Consider the following 21,597-nt stretch of genomic DNA (forward strand, 5'->3'; position numbering starts at 1 on the left):
CTGTTTAAGCTAATATCCTTTCCAGCTTAGTGTTTAAGCTAATATCCTTCTCATAAACGATTAATTAAAAAACACTTTTTTTTCTCAATTATTAATAAATTAGAAACAAAAATAAAGGCAAGTTCGGATCCAATATATATTAGTTTATTTATTTTAATTTATGTAACACAAATAGAATTAAGAACGTCAATTAAATTTTAAAATATTGTTTTATTGTTAATTATTTATACAATATTTTCAATGTACTTTTCAAATAATATATGTGGCACATGTAATATTTAGAGAGTTTATCAATATTTTAAATTGTTAATTATTGTGATTTATGTTACACGTGAAATTTGGAGAGTTAATCAATTTTTTAAATATGTTTTATTTTAAGAAGACACATACTTTATATTTCTTAGTTAATATAATTTTTAAATAATATATATTACCCCTTTTGTCTCAGTTTATGTGACATAGGTGAAATTTCAAAAGATAATCAGTTTTTTATTATATTTTTAAAAATATTTTAAGTCATTAGTTATTGAGATTTATAGTAATTTTAACGTAATTTTCAAATAAATTATGTTACTCTCTTAGTCCCAATTTATTCCGCATAATCGAAATTTTGAAAATTAATCAATTTTTTTATAAGTAATTTCTGAATACATGATATTAAGAAAAAATAAACAAAAATAATTAAATATAAAATAGATGAATTCTAAGGAGAAGGGCAAATCGATACCCATGTAGTTATTACAATTTTGAATATTACAATTATTCTTGTAGCACCATAGTACTCCATCTCCATTAAAAAATAATCAAACATAGCAAAAATAAAAAATAAAATCATCCAAATTCAAGTATATAAATAATTTTAAACGTAAAATAAAAAGATATTAATTATTAAATCTTTGCAAACTATATGGCCTATTTGTTGGTGTTTTTTGACGATAATAATTGATAAAAGTATGTGTGACAAGTAGAATTAAAGAGTTGTTACCACTTTTTGTCTGTGTCAACCCTCCTGGTCCATGACGTTTAGCCTTGTGCTTGAGCCACCCATGTAAATATCGTCGCAAATATGACAAGCAGAACAACTTTTCCCGTGACCTTTCGTAGCTTATGTTGGAAAGAGAAAAGAAATAAAAAAGACAGAGAGTCCAAATATGAGGTGTCGGTTTACTAAGCACTTGTTGGCTGTTGCAACACAAAATTAGTCAAATAAGATATGTCGAGGGATAGTGCTATTTATAAGCAAGAAAATGCGAAGATTAGATATAAATGATTCTTTGGCATGTAAACAAATTAGTTGTCAATGAACAATGACATCTCAACTTGTCACACAGGTTTTTATTAATTATTATTGACAAATTTGTATCCAACCTACTGTTTAAGCTAATATCCTTCTCGGTTTACTAAGCACTTGTTGGCTGTTGCAACACAAAATTAGTCAAATAAGATATGTCGAGGGATAGTGCTATTTATAAGCAAGAAAATGCGAAGATTAGATATAAATGATTCTTTGGCATGTAAACAAATTAGTTGTCAATGAACAATGACATCTCAACTTGTCACACAGGTTTTTATTAATTATTATTGACAAATTTGTATCCAACCTACTGTTTAAGCTAATATCCTTCTCATATACGATTAATTAAAAAATAAGTTTTTTTCTCAATTATTACATAAAGTCAAAGTCACCACTAAAGTGTTCCGGATTTTCATAAAGACACCTTAACTTTGGGGACGTCCTATTGTCCCACAAAAGTATTGAATATATATGTAAATGAACATTTTGACGATTTTCTCTACTGTGAACACACGCGTGATACTCACTCTTTTAATTAAATCTAATTTAAATTGATTTCTTCAAACCAACCAAACCCGAATCATTTCAAAAAAGAGATCTCTTGTTCTCCATTTTTCATTTCTTAGTTTATGTCTGCATTTTCTTCAATCAGAGGCATTGTTGAAGATCATCTCCTACAATTTCAACGTTTGTTTGCCAAATTTCTTGGAGTACTAGCTTATTAAACAAGGAATTGAAGGTTAACATGTTTGAGATTAAATGATAAATGAGGGGGGAAAGAGTGATATTAGGGCTTTAAGTCGTCTATGTGGAGGTGGGGTGTGTTTGGCGTGCACATGTGGAGTCCATGTGGCATTTTAGCACCACACGTGGATGTTTTTGTTAAACAGAAGGGCAAGCGTGGTCCAATAGTTAGACGGAAAGGACATTTTTGAGCCGAAATACAGTTTAAGGCTATATTTAAGCTATTTCGAATAGTTTAAACGTAGTTTTGACCCTTTTCCGTAGTCGTCTATGTGGAACTGGGATCTGTTTAACATGCACGTGTGACATCCATGTGGCGTCCATGTGGCATTTAACACACACATGGATACTTCCGTTAACTAGAAGGGTAACATTGCCCAATAGTTTGACGGGAAAGGTATTTTTTAGCCGAAATATAATTTAAGGATATATTTAAGCTATTTCGAATAATTTAAGCATAGTTTTGACCTTTTTCCATTCCTTTTATTCTATTCTAAAAAAAAAAATTGACCCCTCATATACTTGGAAATTATTTAATTTAGCATTCATAAATTGCCCTCCAGTCCATTTTAGGTAATTTTTAAAAGGTTTGACCAGATTCTCATTAATAAAATGAGTTATTTTATTCAACATTTGTTCAATATTTTATTAGACAAGGATAATTTTGGAAAAAAAGTTATTAATAAATTTATAGAATTTTAAATTCCACAACCATATTTAGACAAATTTTTAATGTTACATTACTACCATGCAAATCTGAATTAGTGAAGCAAATACATTTTTGAACAATGAATAATTAAAAAGAATCACATCAACAACAATATAAAGATATTCAGAAGCAAGACTTTTAATTTTATAATTGGACACTAGACCATTAAACTATTACTCCTTATTTGTTAAAATCAACTAATTGAAGATTGAAAGGTACTATTTGGTCAACCATTGCCAAAGCTAAAAATGGAAATTTATAGTCAAAGCAATTACCATTCTTGAAACAAAGCAAGTACATAATAAATTGTCCCAATGAGATGACTAAACGTAATCACAGATGCTTAATTTTGGTGAATAAATTACTCGATATTTGTGCTGACGGCGAGGCTGCCTTGCTTGTCTTGTTTTAGTGGCCAATACTCAATGTACTTGATGTTTCCTTTAGGAATCAATATGCCATTATGCATTGATCATTAATTTGCTCATTATCGTGACATAAAAACTAAATACGTCTTCATATAAAGATTAAACAAAGAATATGTAAGGCTCTTCAGTGGTGACGGCAAATGAGTTGAAAATGGGTCAAACAAAACCGAAACATAACCCAACTCGCTCATATTTCATACACTGGGTATGATCACTTTGTTTTTCAGGTTGACCATTAGAGTTCTGAGAACCCAGCAAGTTAAATCATCACAAAGAGGCAGAGGCTAAGCCAGAACATCTGGGTTGGACCTGCAGCCGAAGACAAACAAAGAAGCTCACCATTTAGTCATTAATAAGCTTCAAACATACTCCAGTAGTTTTGAAAACATTATGTGTGAGTGTGTGAAAACCTTAAAAACAGCACATCAATAATGCACTACTTTGAACAAGTTTGACATATGAACCGAAAACATCACAACTCACAAGTGCAATAAATAATGTTTCCACTAGATTAAGCTGATTGAATCAAGATTGATTTTCACAAGAGATGGGAACATTGAAAAACAACCAACATAAGATTAGAGCAACACACTGAGACATCATTGACTGTTACAACTTATACATCCATGTAGACACTGCTAACTGAATAAAGACCACTTTTTTTAATGATTCCACAACATCTTGTCTGTGGAAATTGTATCCATACTCATTCCACCTATCTTCCCTAGTAACTCTACAACCATTTCCACATCCCAATCATTTACAAGTCTTCTAAAGGATAAATCCCATCCCTGTTCTGGCCCAACAGTCCCCTACATTAGCATCAAGACTCACACAAATTTGGAAAAGATTCCTAAGAGGGAATTGTTCTATCCAGAAATCCTTCCAGAATCTTGTTTTACTGTCATTTCCACTTTGATATATAAGTCTGCCTTCATTTGAGGCCACAAACTTCTGATTGTTCTCCATAGTCCCACACCCCGTAAGGTTCAACTGTGTTATCTGTACACCATTGGGTTAGCTCACCAAACACTCAGCTTTAATCACCTCTTTCAAGAAAGCATTTCTCTCCTCAATGTACCTCCACATCGACTTCTTCAGAAGACTTACATTTTGCAATCTCAAATTTCTAATCCCCCCCCCCCCCCCCAGTCTTTGTTAAGAAGTACAGTCTTCCAGTTTACCACCGGAGAGGAGTTCAGATGCCCTGAAGGGACCTCCAAAGGTTTATCTTGGAGTCCATGTCTGGGAGCGACAAGGATTTGTAAGATATTATTTAGGCCGTGTCCTGAATCAAATTCTCTATTAAGCGTAAGGGTTATAAGAAAGTGGAAAATGAATATATTTAACCATACAATTTTTTAGAACAGTTCACCCCCCACTCCCACACACACAAAAAAAAGATCTATTGTATTAGTACCTTATTGTTTTATGTGCACTAACGTTCACCTTCTTTTTGGAGAAGCAGACAAAGATCCTCACTTGAATCCTGTCAGTGTCCCAAGAAGAAAGAGATCAAAGCTTAGACAATGCATTTTGTCACCTGCTCAAATCCAGAGGACACTTGATAACAATCTCCAGGCACCAGACTTTGAAATAATATCTGACGGAGATGAACCTGTTACTCTAATTTATGCAAGGAACAAATACATTCCTCCTAATGAGGTTGGTCTTGGAGCTATGCTGCTAGTATCACCAACTACTACTACAGAACGCTTGACGCCTCTATCAGCAATGGCAGTTCCTCCTAATGAGATTGGTCACGAACCTATGCTGCTAGTATCACCAACTACTACTATAGAACGCTCGACACCTCAATTAGCAATGGAAGAAGATACTGTTTCTTGCTCAATGGATGTTTCTAAATAAAATTCATCTATAAGTGAATTTTTAGATGCATGCATAACATTCAAGTTGGTATGTGAAGCCAGCTCTTATTGTCTAGCTAGTGCAATGTTGGCTAAATACAATTTGCGCTGTTCCAACTTTACAGATTTCCCCGACAGTCTGGGTGTTTTGAGACCATCTAGTTTATCTTGTTCTGGATATTTATAGTTTCTTCCATTTTAATGGATTGAATTTTTAGACACGTCAATTCTGCTTTTTGGATGCATTTAATATGTCAATTCCGAAGTCTATCATGCGTGCTTACCTACAAGTTTGTCAGTTTGCGTGGACTCCACAGTAGACTAAAATTGTAACATCACAACGGCAATTTGACTTACATATGCTTGACATGTTGTAATGTCTTGCATTGTACTTGTTTCAGGAGAAAGAACAATGTACTAGATCATGTGGCTATGCAAAATGAAACTACTGGAAATGAGGATGGAAAAGCAAATGCATGTGATAATAGACTCGCACCAGATCATATGAATACTACATCAAGGGTATGTCGGATAAATTGTTCTAAAAAATGTTGTTGCTATTGAATTTTCATCTGTATATGGAGATGAACATCTTATTATTGAAGAAATAGGTATATCAGCCTCAGGATAAGGTATGCTCAACCAAAAAAAGTTTAAAAATAAGTCTACCAAAAAGTCTCTTCGATCTCCTTCTAAGTTATTAGGACAAGTCGATAAGACACTACACCTTCCAATAATAGCTGTTACAGAATGACAAAAGTCCCACATCGGTGGTTTATGAGATGGGTGGACTCCTTATAAGATTTGATCAATCCTCTTCTCTTTGAGCTAGCGTTTGGGTGTGAGTTAGGTCTAAGACCTAATTTAACATGGTATCAGAGCAGGGCTCATCTCACCCAATGTTGGGGCCCCCAAAATCAAAATTGCCCACGCACCAGATGCTAAGCACTCGGCGTGAGTGGGGTGTTAATGAATGCAAAGTCCCACATCGGTGGTTTATGAGAGTGGATGAACTCCTTATAAGGCTTGGCAATCCTCCTCCCTTTGAGCTAGCTTTTGGGTGTGAGTTAGGCCTAAAACCTAATTTAAAAATAGCTACACTAAAAGAGATGCTAGAGAGCCATTATTAAATAATCCGAGAGCAATTATCATAAAGATAAATGAAGCATGATGAGCTTAAATGAAGCAAGATAATAAAGATTCATAGAGTTGCCCCAACTAGCTTGAAGTGAGGCATGATAGTGGTTGTGAATTGGAAGTCAGTAAGAATAAAATAAAGAAAAATCCATCTGCTTAGATACACGAAATTCTGTCAATGGCGGCAGATGAATACACAAGCATAGTAAGATAGAAAAAATAAGTGCCGCTGCTGCATCTCAGAAGCAGAGACTGGCCTGGAAAAGGAATCATCCATAACTGAGTCCATTTAACAATAAAACGGTTGCCAAGACCGTAATAGATTATCTGCATTTCAAGAACAAGGAAATATTGTTCAGATGAGTCAATATCATCTTACCAAAATATTGCGAGTCGAGTCTTCAGGACTAACAGTTGAGACAAGGACCTCTAAAATTGAAGATAAAAGTGCCAAGAAAAAGCATGAGAACATTCATGATTTGGAAGCTCACTAAGGTGTGTTCAAACAGTCAATTGGGAAGTTTTTGGCGACTAATTTTCTTTTCACTTGGTTATTTGGCAACTATCTTATTTCCTCACTCTTAGATATTTCAATTATCATATTGAAAATATTTAATGCTCCCTTATCTTAAGATTTGTTGCTTAACAAGCCTTGACCACTTAACTAAAGGCCTAAAATTATGAAGGTTCACCAAATCCAGCATTCTCCCCCAAATCCCCACCCCCATTTTTTAATAGAGAATCTAAGACTTCTCTCATTGGAGTTCTATTGCCAATAATTGAGAATTTACAGTAATCAAAGTTGATGAGCTGTCACAAAAGGGAAAACAGATCCCCCAAGGCCTAGCTCGAGTGGCAAAAGGTGGAGGATTTGTGGCTTAGGTCGCAGGTTGAAGCCCCATACCATGCAAAGCGAAGCCCGGTATTTAAGTGGAGAAGGGTAGAGGGGCGGGCCCATTATCCACCGAGTTTAGAAGGCTATGATTGGTCCAAAGGGCGGATCACAGACGGATTTCTCGGTTATCAAAAAAAAAAAAAAAAAAGGGAAAACAGAATCAATCAAAGTTAATGACCCTCTATCATGATTAATCTATTTCCATAAATAAATGACCAGCTGTAGTCTATCTGTCTATATATTTTATCCGTCGCCTCAGACAGACATTTTGAGATTTTGAAAGCAAATCCAACTCTAACGTTAGCAGCAGTACATTCAACCTGATTTGAACTGGAATCATTCAGAACCAGATTTTATGGGTAAACAAGGGCCATGTTGCCATTGTGGCATCGAGCGTAAGTACTATTAAACACCTATATTCCACCTTTTATGTTTATCAATAATCTCGTGCTTTACAGGATAATTGATTCAGTGAAGCTTAGAATTAATGTGCCTGATGATAAGTAAATAAACAGTGAAGACTCACATGCCTGAAACAGTAAATAACCAAATTTCCCTAAATTGCCAATCTGTTAAACATAAAGCATAGCGTACTTGAATTTTCTCACCTCTCGAGCCAAATGCTAATTGATTTTCAAAACAGCTCCCCTTAGTCTAATAGGAACTAAGGTCATCTTGGATAAATTGTAGATTTGGTCCCCAATCGCTGGCATAGATGCACATTTTAGACCCTGCTGTATTCCGCTTCAAATTTGGCACCAATGACCCTGCTCCACAACAACTGTCTTAGAGCTTTGCTTTAAAATTCCAGATTTTTTATCCCAAGCCCCCATTCTTCTTAGCAGACATCACAGATTTCTATTTTACCAGGTGGTACCCTTTCTTTTCTTTGTTTCCCTGCCACAAAAACTCTCTCCTAATGTTGTCCAACCTTTTGATAACCCCTGGTGGGATGGGAAATAAAGGCATCATATAAGTTGGTAAAGCATCAAGGACTGAATTAATGAGAGTCGGTCTTCCTCTAAGGAGAGGTATTGAGTTTTCCACCTGGCAAGCTTTTTTTCACACTTCTTTATCACTCTATCCCATATTTGTATAGATTTAGATTTAGCCCCAGAGGTAGCCCCAAGTAAATTGTTGGCAGACTGCCAAATTCTCCATCATGTATAGCAGCTAGCAAGTTCATGTTGGTGACTTCATTTATACAATACATTAGGCTCTTCCTCTAAAATCTATGTTGCTTGGAATCTCTGAAATTGTTGCCGCACCCGTGTCGAATTCTCCAAAATGCACTACTTTTGGAGTATCCGACATGGTACCTCTTGACATTTTTGAAAAATCTGAGCAACATAGACTATAATACCTATTCCATTTCTAATCCTCAAACTTCCTGAGTACCTTAACTTGAGCCCGCCTATATCCCTAGTCTTAGTTCCTACCCATTAGGTTTCCTAAACACAAGGTATATTGATCCTCCTTCTCTTTCTTATAATCACCAACTCTATTGACTTCCTCGCCAATATCCCTATGTTCCAAGACAGAACTCACAACCTAGGAGTTCCCTTGGTACCCTTACCACCCCTGTCCTCACCCCAAATCATTGACATGACTTTTAACTACCACCTATTGAAGCCACTAATGCAAGTTATAGAATAATCAAGTGGGGCAACTCACACAATACAATGAAGAAAATAAAAAAAGCAACAGCAAAGATACCAATTCAAAGTAGGAACCAAGAAAATGTAGTAATATTCATAAACAATCATATCAGATTTAAGGAAATAAGTTAACAATCAAGCAACAATAAGGATCTGAACAATATCTCAAGGAAAAATCAGGTCTAGATAAGACAGGAAAATATATAAAAGGTGTGGTGGATCAAACCTAGGCGTTGATGGGGATAAAAAATACTATGGACGGATTTTCCGAAATCCAGCGAGCTCTGATATACTCCTTTGGTCTGTCGGTCATCAGTCATCAGGATGGGGTCGCTGGATTCTTGCTGGTGTTGAGCTCTAGAGAAAAAGATAGTCCCTGTTGAATATTATACAGTTAACCACTGTCAGATTAGTTGATAGCGCTCCTCCTTAAAATATCATGCAAAGAAATGCAGTCTGCCAAGAGGTTAACTATTTTGCATGGTTCATTAACACAACAAGCAAATCCTTTTCAATCTTTCCACCATCAATATCGTTCAACTATGCTGTATGGTGCCATAAAATGGTGATGAAAATGTGTGTATAAAAGCAGTTGACACATCCTAAAAGTCTATATATGTTTCACAGAAAGATATTTCCTCCTGTTTTGCTAAAGATATTCCCCGCTATACGTACTCTAGTTTCGTGACGCTTTTGTTCTCGTGCAGTACATTCTAAACCTTTTACAGAAAATCTTAATTGTCAATGATCATTGTGCTTTAGTTTCTGAGATAAGTTACCTGTAAGATTTTATTCATATTTTGTCCCATTTAAATGCTAATTAATTGTGAACTCAAACAGAAACCCCCCTATGGAGACCTGGACCAACTGCAAAACCAGTGCTCTGCAATGCATGTGGATTAAGATGGCAAACTAAAGAGACACTAGATGACTATCTTCCCAAACATGCAAGCACAGAGTTACCTTCTGAGATGAAGCTGGAAGTTGGCGAAGAGGTTTCTGGACAGGATGGCTCTTCAGCTTGTCTTGAGGAGGAAATGATTAACATATCAAGCTTAGGTTCAGCAGGATCATCCCCAGACAAATGCATGCAAATGGAAGAAACAAATGGTAAAAAAATTTCACTTATATATACATGATGGACTTAACCTCCATCATCTCTTTTGACGCTTGCTGCCTCCTCTCCTAACCCAGCTCTCTAACAACTCTAAAGTATGTTCTGGCATTGTCACTGTAGTCAAAGGCGCGCTTACACCTGGAAGCGTATTGTGCGCTTCCCCTCGCTTTATGTGTGCTTTAGTGTCGTCATCAAGGTTCTAAGGCAAACTTTTCCTTGCCAATGAACCTCTTCTAAAGAACTAACACTAAGCAATTGATATTTTACTTGATCATAATTTTTTTTCAATTTCTTTGGTCATATATTTGTCATTCATGTTTATAATTATTAGACTTGGACTAAACATATATATTTGTATTTTTTTTCTCCCTTTGCGCCTTTTTTCATTAAAGCCCATGTTTTATTTGCACTTAAAGCCCCAACAGACCTTAGAGCTTTTTTGCGCTTTTCGCCTTTGATAACAATGGGCATTGTCCAGTTCAGACTAGAGATGCTGAGAAACAAATTCCAGATTTGCTTAGTAAATTACAATGCAAGAATAGGTGGCTGTCAGTTTCTCTTGTCAAATTGCATAAAAAGCACCTAGGGACCAGCTGTCTGCCCTTCTTCTGTAGTACTTCCTGTGTTAAACATGCCCTCTTTATCAGTAGCCAAGTGACACATTTCACTTTTGTAGGAATGTCCCCACTCCAGAAATAGTTCCAGAGATGTTTTGGATCCCCAGCCATCAGCTGGAGACCTCTTCTGTAGACACTACTAACTGAATAAAGACCACATTTTTTAATGCTTCCATACTCATTCCACCTATCTTCCCTAGTAACTCTACAACCCTTTCCACCTCCCAATCAGTTACAAGTCTTCTGAAGGATAAATCCCATCCCTGTTCTGACCCAACAGGCAACTACATTAGCATCAGGATTCACACAAATTTGGAAGAGATTCCTAAGAGGGAATTGTTCTATCCAGAAATCCTTCCAGAATCTTGTTTAATTGTCATTTCCCACTTTGATATAAAAGTCTGCCTTCATTTGAGGCCACAAACTTGTGATTGTTCTCCCTACTCCCACACCCCGTAAGGTTCAACTGTGTTCTCTGTACACCATGGGGTTAGCTCACCATACTCATCTTTAATCACCTCTTTCCCGAAAGCATTTCCCTCCTCAATGTACCTCCACAACGACTTCTTCAGAAGACTTTCATTTTGCAATCTCAAATTTCAAATCCCCCCCCCCCCATCCTCCTCTGTCTTTGTTAAGGAGTACAGTCTTCCAGTTTACCACCGGAGAGGAGTTTAGATGCCCTGAAGGGACCTCTAAAGGTTTATCTTGGAGTCCATATCTGGGAGCGACAAGGAATTGTTAGATAGTATCTAGGTCGTGTCCTGAATCAAATTCTTTCTTAAGTGTATGGGTTATAAGAAAGTGGAAAACTAATATATTTAACTATACAAATTTTTGTAACAGCTTACCCCCCACTCCCACACACGAAAAAAGAAGATAATATCAATTGTATTAGTACCTTATTTGTTTTATTTGCACTAATGTTCACCATCTTTTTGGAGAAGTAGACAAAGATCCTCACTTGAATCCTGACAGTGTCCCAAGAAGAAAGATATTAAAGCTTAGACATAGCATTTTGTCACCTGCTCAAATCCAGAGGACACTTGATAACAATCTCCAGGCACCAGACTTTGAAATAATATCTGACGGAGATGAACCTGTTACTCTAATTTATGCAAGGAACAAATACATTCCTCCTAATGAGATTGGTCTTGGAGCTATGCTGCTAGTATCACCAACTACTACTATAGAACGCTCGACGCCTCAATCAGCAATGGCAGAAGATACTGTCTCTTGCTCAATGGATGTTTCTAAATAAAATTCATCTATAAGTGAATTTTTAGATGCATGCTTAACATTTAAGCTGGTATGTGAAGCCAGCTCTTATTGTCTAGATAGTGCAATGTTGGCTAAAAACAATTTGGGCTTTCCAACTTTACAGATTTCCCCAACAGACACGCGCAACAGTCTGGGTGTTTTGAGACCATCTAGTTTATCTTGTTCTGGATATTTGTAGTTTCTTCCGTTTTATTGGATGGAATTTTTAGACATGTCAATTCCGAAGTCTATAACGCGTGCTTACCAACAAGTTTGTCAGTTTGTCTGGACTACACGGTAGACTAAAATTGTAACATCACAAAGGCCATTTGACATACATATGCTTGGCATTACAACTGTAATGTCTTGCATTGTACTTGTTTCAGGAGAAACAACAATGTTCTAGAATATGTGGCTATGCAAAATGAAACTACTGGAAATAAGGATGGAAATGAAAATGCATGTGACAATGGACTCGCTCCACATCACATGGATACTACAGAAAGGGTATGTCAATAAATTGTTCTAAAAAATGCTGCTGCTATTGAATTTTCTTCTGTTTATGGAGATGAACATCTTATTATTGAAGACATAGGCATATCAGCCTCAGCATAAGGTATGCTCAACCACAAAAAGTTTAAAAATAAGTCTACTAAAAAGTCTCTTCGATCTCCTTTTAAGTTGCTAGGACAAGTCGATAAGACACTACACCTTCCAATAATAGCTACACTAAAGAGAAGCTAGAGAGCCATTATTAAATAATCCAAGAGCAATGGAGACCGAGAATAATTTAGTACTGAGTTTCATTTATGCCCTCAAGTGGCAACATAGCACTCTTCAAAATATATTTATACTTTATATTACTAAGTAGACTTTGAAGTAATAAGTAGACATCGTAAAAGTTAAACGACAACACTCCTTTTGTGACATTCCTGATTCTACCACTTATATTGCTACTCTAGCAACAAATATTGCAGAAACCAAAGCAATGGATTAACTATTCACAACCATAAAACTTTCTTAGAAGGCCACGAAGTACTAAAACAAAAGAAAGGGGTGAAGAGAGTGAAATGTATTACTCCTTAGAGACTGAAAATGGGACGTGGGAAAAAATGTGAAATGTCAAAATCTGTCATTCTGTTGATCAGTGGCAGAGCAATGTAAGTAATGATAGCTGAAAAAGGAAACAGATAAGCATATCTTAGGCTCCGGAGCATCATACAACTGAAAAAGGCTACTTATGGGTTGTACTTTCGTATTCTTAGTTTTGTTTGAAACATAGGATGCTTAATATACAATTTTATGCTAAAAAAGAAATTTAAAAATGGTGGAGCAAAGATTTTCTACAATATACTCAAATACAAGAATGAATCTTGATGGAAGGAACATAACATGATAGCTTAACACAAAACTTGCAACTGTGGATTTCAAAGTCAAAAAATACACCTTGTTGTCTTTTGGTTTAACTTTCCTTCTTTATCGGCAAGCTTATTGATGTATTTTTACTTTAGGGTATATTCTTGTGACGTTACAACTACATCCCGAGCAGACGATATAGGATGCTTATGGGTTGTACCTTCGTATTCTTAATTTTGTTTGAAACATAGGATGCTTAACCTACAAAGTTAATTATTTCGTCAAAAGGGAAGTAGAATTTATGGGAGATACAATTTTATGCCAAAAAAGAAAAAAGAAAAATGGTGGAGTGAAGATTTTCTACTATATACTCAAGTACAAGAATGAATCTTGATGGAAGGAACATAACATGATAGCTTAACACAAAACTTGCAACTGAGGATTCCAAAGTCAAAAAATACACCTTCTTGTTGCCTTTCGGTTTAACTTCCCTTCTTTATCGGCAGGCCTAGTTCTGTATTTTTGCTTCAGGTGTATGCTTGTGATGTTACAACTACATCCAGAGTAGACGATATAGAAAGTAGTTAATGGACATGTACTTTCACTAATATTGTTGTTCCAGGCACATGGAATATTTTTAATTATGGGTGACAGTAAGACTCAGATATTGAATCTTTGTCCGCTCTAATATCATATTAAAGAACTCATCTAAAAACTTAAATTGTTAAAGCAAGTGCACTTTTATTTATTTAAAGCAACATAATAGCCAGAATTTTTCTAAAAGCCTCACACGACAAATTATTAGGATCACAAGAATCAAAGACTGCAGATCGTTTAGAACATGAATAAGTTTATACAATTTAATTAGAATAGAAATAGGTTTATACAATCTTATTAGAATAGGAAAAGGTTTATACAATCCTATTTAGAATAGGAATAGAAATAGTAAATAGTATCTTACTAGGTAAATGATTGTATTATAGTGTCAATAAATAGGGTCTCAATGTATAATGTAGACACAACAACAATTCAATAATATTTTTTTCAATAATTCTCACATGGTATCAAAACCTCTACGATCTTGGTAGAAAATCAAAGAGTTTTTGCTGCCGGCGGGTGGCAATTACCCATATATGCTGCCCGTCTGGCCAATAATTATGTTAACTGTTATAGAATGTATATAGACTTAATCTTAGTAATATACATAGCTATATATAGGCAGCAGATTTATAGGGATCACTGCAGATCTGTAGGAATCACTCTTTATTTCTTTCCTTAGTTAGCACCTTATGTATTGTATTTATTCACTGTTCACCTACTGGAATAAGATAAGATCTTCCATTCAATTACATGGTATCAGAGCCAATAGGCTCGTGTCGTTTTGGCTGTGTTACGGAAGAAGTTTGGATTTCTATTCCACTGATTTAAAGTGGTCAGTCATCACCACCACAGAAGGAGGCGGAGTATATTTTCCAGCCAAACCAGTCTTCACTGGCATCTGGTTGTGAAGCGAGTGGCTGTCACGCACAGGTCATACAGTCTTTTGTTCATCACGGGCCGGCACGTGAAGGTGCGTGTCTGGCTGAATCGATTGGGTTTTAATTTACGGCATCGACACGTATTTCTGGTGAATCTCAGGTCTGTTCTGGTGTTAAAATAGATCTGGAAAGTCTGTTCGGTCACTTCTCAGGTCTGTTTTGGTGTTAAAATACGATCTGGAAAGTTTGTTCGTCACTCCCTGGTTCGTTTCTATTCTGCTACACTGAATCTGGTCTGTACTTTGTGGTTCTGTGGCTGCTAGCTTCTACTTCAGATCAGATAATTGGTGTTGTTTGGTCATAAGCTGCGGTTCAGAATTTCTTTCTCTGAACTACTTGCTTGGGTATTTGATTGTTCATTACTTGCTCTTGTCTACTGGTAAAGTACTCAGATTCTTCATTTTGGGTGAATAATTGGTTTCTTAGTTGATAAAATCATTTTTTAGAATTTGTTCAACAGTGTTTGTGGGGTCACATACATGCTTCTGGTTATATTTTCTGTTGATAAGTTCTTGTGCTGCTAAAATATTTGGAGAGAATGACTGAAATTGTGGCTCCTATGTTTTCGGATAAAAGAACTTTGGTTTCGGCGGAAGAGTTTGCAAAATTCTCACAATATCAAAAATTACAAAAAGAATCTATTTCAGCTACTACCCTTGTTGAGTCAGGAAAAGCATGTCTTATATCCTCTTCGAATAAATGGGTGATCGATTCAGGTGCCACAGATCACATGACAGGTAATCCTAATATATATTCTAGCTTTCGATCACACGGAGCACTCTCTCCTGTGACGGTTGCTGATGGTTCAATCTGTAATATTATAGGATCTGGGACTGTAAAACCAACTTCTTCCATTACCTTGTCATCTGTATTAGGTCTACCAAAGTTAGCCTTTAATTTGATGTCTGTTAGTAAGCTTACCAGAGACCTAAACTGTTATATCTCTTTCTTTCCCGATCATTGTTTGTTTCGTGATCTGAAGACAAATAAAGTTATTGGTAAAGGACATGTATCCGATAGTCTCTACATTCTTGATGAATATTGGGAGCCTCGATTTGCTGCCTGTTCTAGTGTCGTGTCTCCATTCGAGGCACATTGTTGATTAGGACATCCTTCTTTGCCTATGTTGAAGAAGCTTTGTCCTCAGTTTCAGAATATTCCTTCACTAGATTGTGAGTCGTGTCAATTTGCCAAACACCATCGTAGCTCAACAAAACCAAGGGTTAATAAGCGGGTGGAGTCAATTTTTGAGTTAGTTCATTCAGATGTTTGGGGACCATGTCCTGTTGTTTCCAAAACCGGACATAAGTATTTTGTCACATTTGTGGATGATTTCTCTCGAATGACTTGGATTTATTTTATGAAGAGTCGTTCTGAAGTGTTTACTCACTTTTGTGCTTTTTGTGCTGAAGTCAAAACTCAGTTCAATACTTCAATGCGTATTCTAAGGAGTGATAATGCTAAAGAATATATGTCAGAATTGTTTCAGTCCTACATGAGACAACATGGTATTCTCCATCAAACTTCATGTGTTGATACACCCTCTCAAAATGGAGTTGCTGAGAGAAAGAATAGGCACCTACTTGAGACAGCTCGAGCACTTTTGTTCCAAATGAAGGTTCCTAAACAATTTTGGGCTGATGCAGTCTCTACAGCTTGTTTTTTGATTAATCGCATGCCATCGACTGTTCTTGTTGGTAATGTGCCTTACAATGTTCTTTTTCCAAACAAGTCACTATTTCCGGTGGAGCCTAAGGTATTTGGAAGCACGTGTTATGTTCGAGATGTTCGGCCATCTGTTACCAAGTTGGACCCTAAGGCATTGAAGTGTGTTTTCTTGGGTTATTCACGCCTTCAGAAGGGGTATCGATGTTATTCTGCAGAGCTTGGTAAATACTTGGTGTCAAATGATGTGGTATTTTCAGAGACTACACCATTCTTCTATGCACCTCCTATTTCTACAACTCAAGAGGAGGAAGATGAGTGGTTAGTCTATCAGGTTACTCGTGTTGTGAAAGAACAATCAAATAATGTTCTTCAATCTCCTAGCTCCCCTATTGAGCACCAATTGACTATTGGACCTATAACTTCTGCTCCAGCAAGACCACCAATTGTTCAAGTTTATTCGAGGAGACGAGAGATCGATGATACATGTTCTGCACCGGTTCCTCTGTTATCAAATCTTTCTTCACCCGATACTTCAGAGAATTTGGATCTCCCTATTGCTCTTCGCAAAGGTAAAAGGACTTGTCAATCCACATATCCCATTGTTAATTTTGTTTCCTATGACCGTTTATCCTCTATGTCGAGGTCCTTGGTTGCTTCTTTAGACTCCATCTCTATACCCAAAACAGTGAAGGAAGCTTTGAACCATCCTGGATGGTATGATGCGATGCTTGAGGAAATACATGCCTTAGAGGAAAATCACACGTGGGATTTGGTGGATTTACCTAGCACGAAGAAACCAGTGGGATGTAAGTGGGTGTTCACAGTTAAAGTTAATCCAGATGGTTCTGTGGCAAGACTTAAGGCTAGGCTTGTGGCTAAAGGGTATGCTCAAACTTATGGAGTGGATTATTCAGACACTTTCTCTCCGGTTGCGAAACTTACTTCTGTCCGCTTGTTCATTTCTCTAGCTGCTTCTGCGAATTGGCCTTTACATCAGTTGGATATCAAAAATGCATTCCTTCATGGTGATCTTCAAGAGGAAGTATATATGGAGCAACCACCTGGTTTTGTTGCTCAGGGGGAGTATGGGCGAGTCTGTTATTTGAAGAAGTCCTTGTATGGCTTGAAACAGAGTCCCCGAGCTTGGTTTGGGAAGTTTAGTGAGGTAGTCCTGGAGTTTGGGATGAAAATGAGCAAATGTGATCACTCAGTCTTCTACCGACAATCAACAGTTGGCACTATCCTGCTGGTTGTGTATGTTGATGACATTGTCATCACAGGAAGTGATTATGCAGGGATCTCTTCCCTCAAATCCTTCCTGCATACTAGGTTTCATACGAAAGACTTGGGTCAGTTGAAGTACTTTTTGGGTATAGAGGTAAATAGAAACAAGAAGGGAATTCTTTTGTCTCAGAGAAAGTATATTCTTGATCTTCTTGCAGACACTGGAAAGTTGGCAGCTAAACCTTGCAGTACTCCAATGGTTCCCAATGTGCAGCTTATGAAAGATGACGGCGACCCCTTTGATGATCCTGAGAGATACAGGAGGTTAGTTGGAAAGTTAAACTACCTTGTTGTGACTCGTCCAGACATTGCTTTTGCAGTAAGTGTTGTTAGCCAGTTCATGTCCTCACCTACAGTCAAACACTGGGCAGCTTTGGAACAGATTTTATGTTACTTGAAAGGAGCCCCGGGTCTTGGGATATTATATAGCAATCACGGTCATACTCGTGTTGAGTGTTTTGCAGATGCTGACTATGCTGGATCCAAAATTGATAGGAGATCGACTACAGGCTATTGTGTCTTTGTTGGAGGAAACCTAGTGTCATGGAGGAGTAAGAAGCAAAGTGTTGTATCTCGATCCAGTGCAGAATCTGAGTATAGAGCTATGTCACAGTCTACATGTGAGATTATGTGGATATATCATCTTCTAACTGAAATTGGGTTGGAATATCATACACCAGCAAAACTTTGGTGTGATAATCAAGCTGCCTTGCATATTGCCTCAAATCCGGTGTATCATGAAAGAACTAAACACATTGAGGTTGACTGTCATTTTATTCGTGAGAAGATTCAGGAAAACTTGATTTCCACGGGCTACGTGAAGACAGGAGAGCAAGTAGCTGATTTGCTCACAAAGGCGTTGAATGGAACTCGAGTTGATTATCTTTGTAACAAGCTGGGCATGATCAACATATATGCTCCAGCTTGAGGGGGAGTGTTATAGAATGTATATAGACTTAATCTTAGTAATATACATAGCTATATATAGGCAGCAGATTTATAGGGATCACTGCAGATCTGTAGGAATCACTCTTTATTTCTTTCCTTAGTTAGCACCTTATGTATTGTATTTATTCACTGTTCACCTACTGGAATAAGATAAGATCTTCCATTCAATTACATTAACAAAAGTGACAACAATGATATATGCATGAACCCCATATTCAGAGAAAGAAAACTCAGTCTGACAAGTCATTGTGCGTCAATTTCCGATGAGTGTTTTGTGTCAACCCCATATCCGTTGGTATTTGCGTAGCACCGTGCTATCTTTTCGATGACTACTTTTTCATATTCAATTGTTTTAGCACCGTGCCATCATTCCGGTGACTACTTTCTATATCTATTTTGTGTGGCGCCGTGTCATCTTTCCGGTGACTACTTTTTCATATTTAATTTGTGTAGCACCGTGCCATTCTTCCGGTGACTGCCTTTTTTTGCATATTTGATTTGTGTAGCACTGTGCATCTCTCCAGACTATTTTTCATATTCAATTTACGTAGAATCGTGGATTTTTCCGTTCTACTTTGTCATATCTAAGTTGCATAGCACCGTGTCTTTTCGGTGACTCCTCATATTTGATCTGCGTAGTTCCATTCGTCTTTCGGTGACTTCTCAAATCTGATTTGCGTAGGGTTGTGCCATCATTTCGACCCTACTTATACTATTTCTCTTCTTCAATAGGGTCATGCTGTCAATCCGACCTTGTATTTTCTAGTTGGGTCGTGCTACCATTCCGACCCTTCCCATATAATATTATTTGTTAGATTGTGACCACTTTTAGCCATCAAATCTAATACTCCGGCATATGAGCATGTTCCGACCAATTTTTCAGTGACTTTCTTGTTTAATATCGACTCATCTATTGATTCCAGCATGATCCATATACTTTATACTAGACTTTGAGCACTTTGTAGCTCAAGGGGAGTTTAGTAGCCTTGTATGTCGATTATGTAAGTCACTCTATGGTCTGAAACAGTCTTTGCAAGTTTGGTTTGGGAAGTACAACACTGTAATTTTATCACGCTGTGTTTTATCGACATTATGCATCAAATTCAGTATTTCATTAGAAGATTAAGCACATTGAGATTGACTGCCAATATGCATTAAATCCAACATTTAATGAGAAGACAAGCATATTGAGATTGAATGTCAATTTTGTGAAGTTGACTAATCAACTTGCAATAGTCTCACTAAGCCCCTCATCGATCCCCGTATTAATTACATTTGTAACAAGCTAGGTATATGAATTGTACGCACTAGCTTAAGGGGGAGTGTTAGAATATAAATAGGCTGATACAATCCTATTATAATAGGAATAAGTTTATACAATCCTATTAGAATAGGAATAGGTTTATACAATCCAATTTAGAATAGGAATACAAATAGAAATAGGAATAGTAAATAGTATCCTACTTGGTAAAAAATTGTACTCTAGTGTCTATAAATAGGGTCTCAATGAAATAATGTAGACACAAAAACAATTCAATAATATTCTTTTTCAATATTTCTCTCAATTGAGACAACATTCCTCCATGTGATATCAAATTCACTTTGTCCCATTTCATCGCATTTAGTCATCATTTAAGTGCTACAACTCAATGCAATAAAGTCAAGCTAAAACCAACTTATCATCAAAAAATACATGTTACGGTTATAACCTTATCATCATAAGAAATCTACCATTGTCTTTTCATCACTACTTATATCTACAAATTAATTTATTTTTTTTATAACCGAGAAATCCGTCTGTGACCCGCCCTTTGGACCAATCACAGCCTTCTAAACTCGGTGGATAATGGGCCCGCCCCTCTACCCTTCTCCACTTAAATACCGGGCTTCGCTTTGCATGGTGTGGGGCTTGAACCTATGACCTAATCCACAAATCCTCCACCTTTTGCCACTTGAGCTAGGCCTTGGGGGCATCTACAAATTAATTACTTCTTGAAGTGACAAAAGATGTTCTCTTTAGCTTAATATATTTTCTATCCATTTTATTCCAGTATTTTAGCTGTATTATTTTAATATGTACATTCATAGTGCAATATTATCCAAAGTATGTACAAGTAATTGACATGAGAAGTTTTAGTATGATTGCAACTATCACGATGAGTCATGGTAACCATGCTTGTTCAACTTGATAAAAGAAAATAGTAATCAGATAATCCCCACAGCAAAAAAAAATTGTGCTAACATAGAGACTTGAAATTAGTGCTAGAAAGGAATCATAAAAAGTATTTCAAATTTAAAAGAATATGAGGACAAATCAAAGCACCGGTACCTGCTACTCTATTTTAGTAACCTTACCATTATGTCAACAAGGACTACAATTGTCACGCCCCAAGCTACCCCCAAGACGCGGACACGGGACCTAGGACCACAAGTGATCCCAAGCTAACCCTGTTGGCATGATCATGAGCATACTAAATATAATCTGAATAATAGAAACTGCGCAGAAGCTAAATCACAAATAAATCTGAAAGATGGGGAATACCCATATACTATATCTGAGATATATGAAAACTGATGAGTTTAATACAAAGAAGATATTAACTCAACACTAAGCTGAATCTAACTATGTCTGAAATAAGCCTCTAAACTGACTAGAAATGTTGGGACATACCCCAACTAGATCTAGCAAAACTGAAACTAAAGACTAAAAGCGATAAAGATAAACATGTCACTAGTCCTCGAAGAATGAGGACTCACCACTGATGCTGCTGAACTGAAGATCGGGAATCGATCTAAGCGTGATCTGGATGCTGAGAACCTGAACCTACATCACGAGAAGATGTAGCGCACGTATGCCTCAGTAAAGGTACTGAGCATGCAGGATACAGTAAAGCTGAAATAACATATAACTGAACAAAGCAATAAAGCAATGAAATAATCTGAACATGATATAGATACTGAATACTGAGCTAACTGAATGCAATGACCAATTTATAACATGCTGACTGAATACTGAATGAACTGTAAATGTGGTCAATGCAATAGAGTCTGACTGAACTGTGGGAGCTACTAATAA

The 21,597-nt window shown here is 36.7% G+C and overlaps 1 long non-coding RNA gene across 1 annotated transcript in view; it reads right to left on the bottom strand.

Moving 5' to 3' along the window:
* Positions 1-2,980: 2,980 nt before the first annotated feature.
* Positions 2,981-21,597, bottom strand: part of LOC102588473 (uncharacterized) — a 22,658-nt gene continuing 4,041 nt past the window's right edge. Inside the window, exon 2 of the long non-coding RNA XR_367421.2 lies at positions 2,981-3,484. This is a non-coding gene — a long non-coding RNA (uncharacterized lncRNA). The remainder of the gene's footprint in view (positions 3,485-21,597) is intronic.

Source organism: Solanum tuberosum, unplaced genomic scaffold (assembly GCF_000226075.1).
Source record: "Solanum tuberosum cultivar DM 1-3 516 R44 unplaced genomic scaffold, SolTub_3.0 scf00105, whole genome shotgun sequence".
NCBI lineage: Eukaryota > Viridiplantae > Streptophyta > Magnoliopsida > Solanales > Solanaceae > Solanum > Solanum tuberosum.